This window comes from Nematolebias whitei, chromosome 22, assembly GCF_014905685.2.
Source record: "Nematolebias whitei isolate Nwh7 chromosome 22, NemWhi1, whole genome shotgun sequence".
Lineage (NCBI taxonomy): Eukaryota > Metazoa > Chordata > Actinopteri > Cyprinodontiformes > Rivulidae > Nematolebias > Nematolebias whitei.
The window spans coordinates 8,431,532-8,437,636 of record NC_056519.1 but is presented as its reverse complement, the minus strand read 5'-3'; positions in this window follow the sequence as shown (position 1 = coordinate 8,437,636).

The window sequence follows — 6,105 nt, the reverse complement described above, 5'->3', positions numbered from 1 at the left end:
AAGAGAAAGATAATAGATGGATGGATACTTTAGAGCTGACTGTGTTTCATGACTCATCCAATGATCTCCCTTTTTACCATAAAATTATTGGAATCAATACCTCCTGGCTTGATCTCTAAATAGGTAGCAAATGTCCCCTTTTTGTACCATGTCTTTAATCCTGGCAGTTCTGTTTCAGAGTGTTCTCTAAACCCAGATTTTACAGCATAAACCTGAGCTAAGGCTATACAAACTTGATCTAAAGGTAATTGCACACAACACATTACAAATTATTAATATTTGTATTCATGCACTGATGGTGTTTGTTACACTAGCTGATGAGGTCCAGATATGGATGCCTTTATCATTTGCTCATTTAGCTGTTAAGGCCTCTGCTGCTCTGTTAAAGCACAGAAATCCATTTCTTTAACCTTTGGTCTAAGGGTGTCGGCACTTAAAGAACACTCATTGATTAAATTATCCTGAGCTTTTCTGGGAGTGTTTTACAGAGCTTCTGATCCATTAGAATGTTGTGTTCTGGGAGGAGGATCCAAGGCTTGGATGGGGGATCATCTGATCAACAGAGGACGCCATCTCCTCTGTGGTCCACACTGCTCTCACCCACCTGGAGCAGAAGGACTCCTATGTCCGTATGCTCTTTGTGGACTTCACATCCGCCTTCAACACCTTGAATCCCCAAACCCTGACTCGCACTAGGACTAAGCCTCTCCCTATGCAACTGGATCCTGAATTTCTTAACCAAGAGGCCACAGTCTGTGAGGATCCACAACTTCTCCTCCTCCACCATAATCCTCACATTGGCTCCCCTCAGGGCTGTGTGTTGAGTCCCCTCCTGTTCACTCTGCTAACGTATGACTTTCATATTTTACAGTTTGTAGACAATTAGAAGAACTTTGTTCTGGGAGGAGGATCCAAGCCTTGAATGGGGGACCATCTGTAAATGCTATTCTGACTCGGTTTAAGTGTCTCATTCCCAGTTTGTTCATGAAAAAAAGTTTTCTTTACAATAAAGTGTTTAAGAAGCAACATCCAGCAATACTTGGAAAGAACTGGGTTTGATGAAAGGTGAACGCAGACATTCAACCTTATGTGTCTCATTCCAAAGCCTTCAAGCTGCAAATCAGGACTTTTAGCCAAATGCAAACAGGCGATGATGACTCCGTGTGTTTGTTGTGGTAGCTAATCTGCAGCAGCCACAGCTAACCAACTTAGCATAAACAAAAAATGGTATAATTCAGTCATTGCAACAGATATTGAGCTAAAATTGGGCTTAGCGAGAGCTGCAAGTCATCCCCATGTGATCTTGCTTAAAACCTTGCCAATAGCTCTTGGAGTAAACTCCCAGTGTGTGTGTTAGCAACCTTAGCACAGCCCAAGAATGGCTATAATTCAGTCATATTTACAGATATTAAGCTAAAGCTGATGTGGTAGTAGCTAAAAGTCATACCCAACACATACAATGAGCAACATCCTGCGAAACGCGGCATGAGATTGTGAACAATATTTGGAAAGATTCCTTCAGTTACTCTAAATGCCTTTCGACATTATTTCTGTGTGCAGGTATTTCAAACTTTTTAACATTTTGAAAAGTTAATTTTTGTCCATACCCTCTAAAAAATGAATCTATGCGAACTTTATTGAAAATATGTCCCAACTTGGTTGTTTTTGTGGCGGACTGTAGAGGTTTTGCACCAAAAGATTTGAATCATTTCGTTCATCCTGTTATAGAAAGATGTTTTTCCAACAGAGCACGTATTGTGTTTGAATATGATCCTTTTTTTTCCCCAATAAAGCTGTGGCTGCTTCATTATACAGAAAGGTAGCTCCACATAAAAACTGACTGTTGTTCTGAGTAAACATGCTTTATTGCCAAGAACCTGGCAGCAGACGAAGGAAACCAGTGATAGTGATGTAGCGCAGACTAATAAGACGATTTAACTGTTTCACCCTCTAACCTTTCCAGGAAGGGCTTTTTACAATCAGCTGTGGAAGCCATTTCTCCTTCGCAGTGGTTTTTTATGAACACAAATATTTTCTTTCCTCCCTGAACACTCTGACTTGGCAATAAAATGTAATATTCAAAGTACGGTAAACGTCTGAGGTGATGCATCCAGCATTCTGTTTGAGCTGCTCTTTATTTGCTCGGCAGCGTTGTAATGAATCCTCATGTAGCTGCAGGGTTTGTCATGTTTTTTTCTTTTTGTTTCTTTGCTTTTCAGATCGCCCACATTCTATTCATCCCGGTTCCTCTTTTTTTTTTTTTTTTCCAAGTGTGATGCCGTCTTCTCCTCCTTTTTCTGCCTTTTTGTTTTTCCTCCTTCCCTTCACCTCTTGTTATTAGGCTGAGTGATCACGACGACTAAAACACATGCCTAATCGCACAGGCTCACAACAGCTGTTGTGGGAAGGTTTTCTGAGAGTCGGTTGCCGTAGCGACAGCTCGACACGACGCTCACTCGATCTGCCTCTCCTCGTCGAGTCGCTCTGATGATTGGCGTGCTTTTTCGAACGCCACTCAAACGCTTCAAACAGGGAATGACTCAGGATTTTATTTTATTTTTTACTTTTAAGTGGCTCTGCTAACACTAAAGTGGCTGCAACTCAGTCAATTTGGCAGATAATGAGATGACATTTGGTGTGGTAGTAGATGAGAGTCATCCCCATGACATAGTCAAAGTGCAAACTGGTGACTCAAAAACTGTTTTAGAAAACTTGTAGTTAACTCTTGTAGCCAACTGTGTTTTTCTGTTGGCAAAATATCTAATGAACATCTGAACTGATTATAATGAAACTTTCAGGGAAGAATCACTGGTTATACATCTACAACTGATTAGCCTTTGGAATCGATTCATTTCAAGATGGCCACCACAGCTAACCGACCTTAGGAAGCACAAAGATTGCTATAACTCAGCCACTGTTCCAGTTATTGAGCTAAAGTTTGGTGTGATAGTAGCTGAGAATCATCCCCATGGCAGAGTCAAAGAGCAAATTGGTGGCTCAAAAACTGTTTAAAAAAATTGTAATTAACTCTTGTAGCCAACTGTGTTTGTCTGTTAGTAAAATATCTCATGAACCTCTGAACTGATTGTAATGAAACTCTCAGGTAAGAATCACTGATTATACATCTATAATTGTTTAATCTTTGGAATCAATTCAATTCAAGATGGCCTCCACACCTAACCAAACTTAACTAGTACAAATATTGCTATAACTCAGCTAATGTTACAGCTATTGTGCTGAAATTTGGTGTGGTAGTAGCTGAAAGTTATCCACAACAAATTTTGTGCACATTTCTCTTAAGATCTTACAATATCGCACAAGATTGTGCACAAATGCCCGTAACAAAGTTTAACCAAAACAGCTATAATGGTGTAACAGCTTAAACGTCTGGCATGAAAAGCGGCAGACGATCGGTATTCTTTCAAGGAACGCTTGCTCTTTCTTTTACAAATGATTATACTTATTGTTCACAAATGACAACCGCCTAATAAGGCTCTCATCGTTTATTAATTTGTCCATTTTAGCTCCTGAACCCTCGTGTGCCATGATTCTGCGCTTTACCAAGCTTAATTAGCTTATTTAGCATTCTGTATGAATCTTGGTGATGTAAGGGCGGCCCATGAGCATTTTGGTCTTGATCTTCATAATGAGTTTTCACACAAAGTGGAAAATGATGCCGTATATGTTCGTGGTGGAATATTTTGAAACGGCAAAGCCGATTGAACCCTTTTCAAATCAGTCAAGCAGCATTAATCTTGTTGTTAAAAGCCGTCGTTTGCTGGTCTGTCAGCTGGAAAGTTGGAGCAGTTTGTAATTTATGATGCTATAAAACCTTGTTATTAACGGTGAGCTAACATTAAGGGACATACGCTTCACCAACATATTTGTTCTTAAACATCACGTAAAAATTATCTAAGCTTCTCACAAGTCCCCGAGTTAAACAAATGGAAAGAACTGCATTTTTAGACAGTTTGACAGCTGAATGACGGCTGAAGTGTGTTAAAGAAACTGACTGAAATGTTAAAATTAAAGCAAAACATAATAATGAGCAAAACCAAAGCTAAAAGTTGAAATTTGGAATACTGTAGCTAAAAGCTTAAATTAGATAAATCCTTGAAAAATGTAAAACTGTATCTAAAATTTAAATAAGAAAAACAAAAAGCACAGGCTAAAATGAGCAAAACGGTTGTGGAAAGCAAAAACTTTGCTAAAAGCTAAAAATAACAAATGCAGCTAAAAAATGGCAAAACTATATCATTAATTTAAATTGAGCTATATTCTGAATTAAAGTGAAAAAAGCTAAACAGCTTAAAGGTCAATCTGATCTGTTTTTTTTTTGTTGTTGTTTTTTTAACAAAGCGTAAAAATAAAAATTGCAAAATGGAAATCGCAAGCTAAATTTAACAAAACGGTAATTAAAAGCTGAAATTAACAAAATCTTAGCAAAACCTTGAAATTCCCAAAAAAATTATAGCGAATTTATAGGCTAAAGCTGAAATGATCTAAACCCTTAATTAAAACAATAAAAATCAAAACGATAGGTAAAAATAAAAAGCAAAACATTAACTAAAATCTAAAATAAGCAAAACTGTAGCTAAAAGCGAAAACTTTTTATAGCAAGTTAAAACCTGAATGTAGCAAAATGATAAAAATTAGGAACATTGTAGCATATATAGGTATATATATATATATATATATATATATATATATATATATATATATATATATATATATATATATTAGTATTTCAAACCCTTCCCACAGTCTTAAAGAGCACATAATGTCATGATCTCCACTCTCTGCCCCTGGCTGCTCTCTGCCAGTGCTCTTGGCCACGCCCACTTCTCTACTGCAAAGCGGAGATTTGACACAGCTGCAGGAGAAGCTGCAGCTGTGGGCTGCACACAGGTGCAGCAGGTGCTCAATCATTTAAAATAATTTGTTTTAAATAAAAATTCCATGCCGATTGTGCGGCTCATCCATCAATCAGCCAATTGTGTGTCATGTCCAATCTTAATTTGAAAAACCGCGATAGAGCGCGTCCGCGATAAACAAACCACGAAGTGGCGAGGGACTACTGTGCACACTTGGTGCTGGGTGATGAAAAGTGTCATCATGTAAGGTCACTTGTCAAACTTTCGTGTTTTTCTTTCCTTCCCAGTGCGACACAAGCCTTGGCAGCAGACGCCGTTTACCAACGAGTGAGTCAGGTTCAGAGATACACGATTGACAAGTGTCAGCACACAGGCAGGATTTGTCACGCTTTGAAGAGGCCGGTGTCATTTTCAGGGCTGCTGGTGAACGTGCTTACTGTATGTCTGAACAGAGCTCCCCGCTGGAACACATAATCTGTGAACAAACCACCAAAACAATGAATATTTACCGCTGAAGACGGAGCACGTTGTCGGTTTTTGACAATTCAGTGGTGAATTTGTCATCCACTACTTGAGAAAACACGAGGATTAGGACACCTTCTGTGCTTTTAGCGCGCGAGTCACGTCTCAGAGATGAAGCCGCACCATCATCATCGCCCTGTCTTTCCCCATCATTCACTCCCTCCTTCGCTCGGGTCGTTCTGGTGTCGCTCCTCGTCTCACCTGCGTTTCACATTTCGAGGCGTTCGCTTCGTCTCCACGCCGTTCATACGGCTCGGTCTCTCTCGCACGCACGCAGGTTTGCTCACGCAGTGTCAAGGTGAGTAAGTTAAGCACTTTCATGCATCATTAGAGCAGCGATAACAGCTCGGAAGCGGCTGTCCGTGGAGATGCCTGATTGGCGTGAAAATGACTTCTAAGATACATTTACCTTAATGGCTTATTATGAGCTAAATGTCACACCGGTGTGTATGTGTGTGTACACCATTACCACAAATGAGAAATCGTGAATGAGTCTGTGTCGGCCTTTGCTTGTTGTAATTGGTAGTAAATTAGTAAAAGGTTGACGGCTTATAGTTAGTTGTTTATTATTTACGAGAAAAAGATCAATCAAAACAGAGTACCGTATTTTTCAGACCATAAGGCGCACTTAAAATCCTTAAATGTTCTCAATAATCGACAGTGAGCCTTAAAATCAAGTGCGCCTTATAGTCCAAAAAATACGGTATAT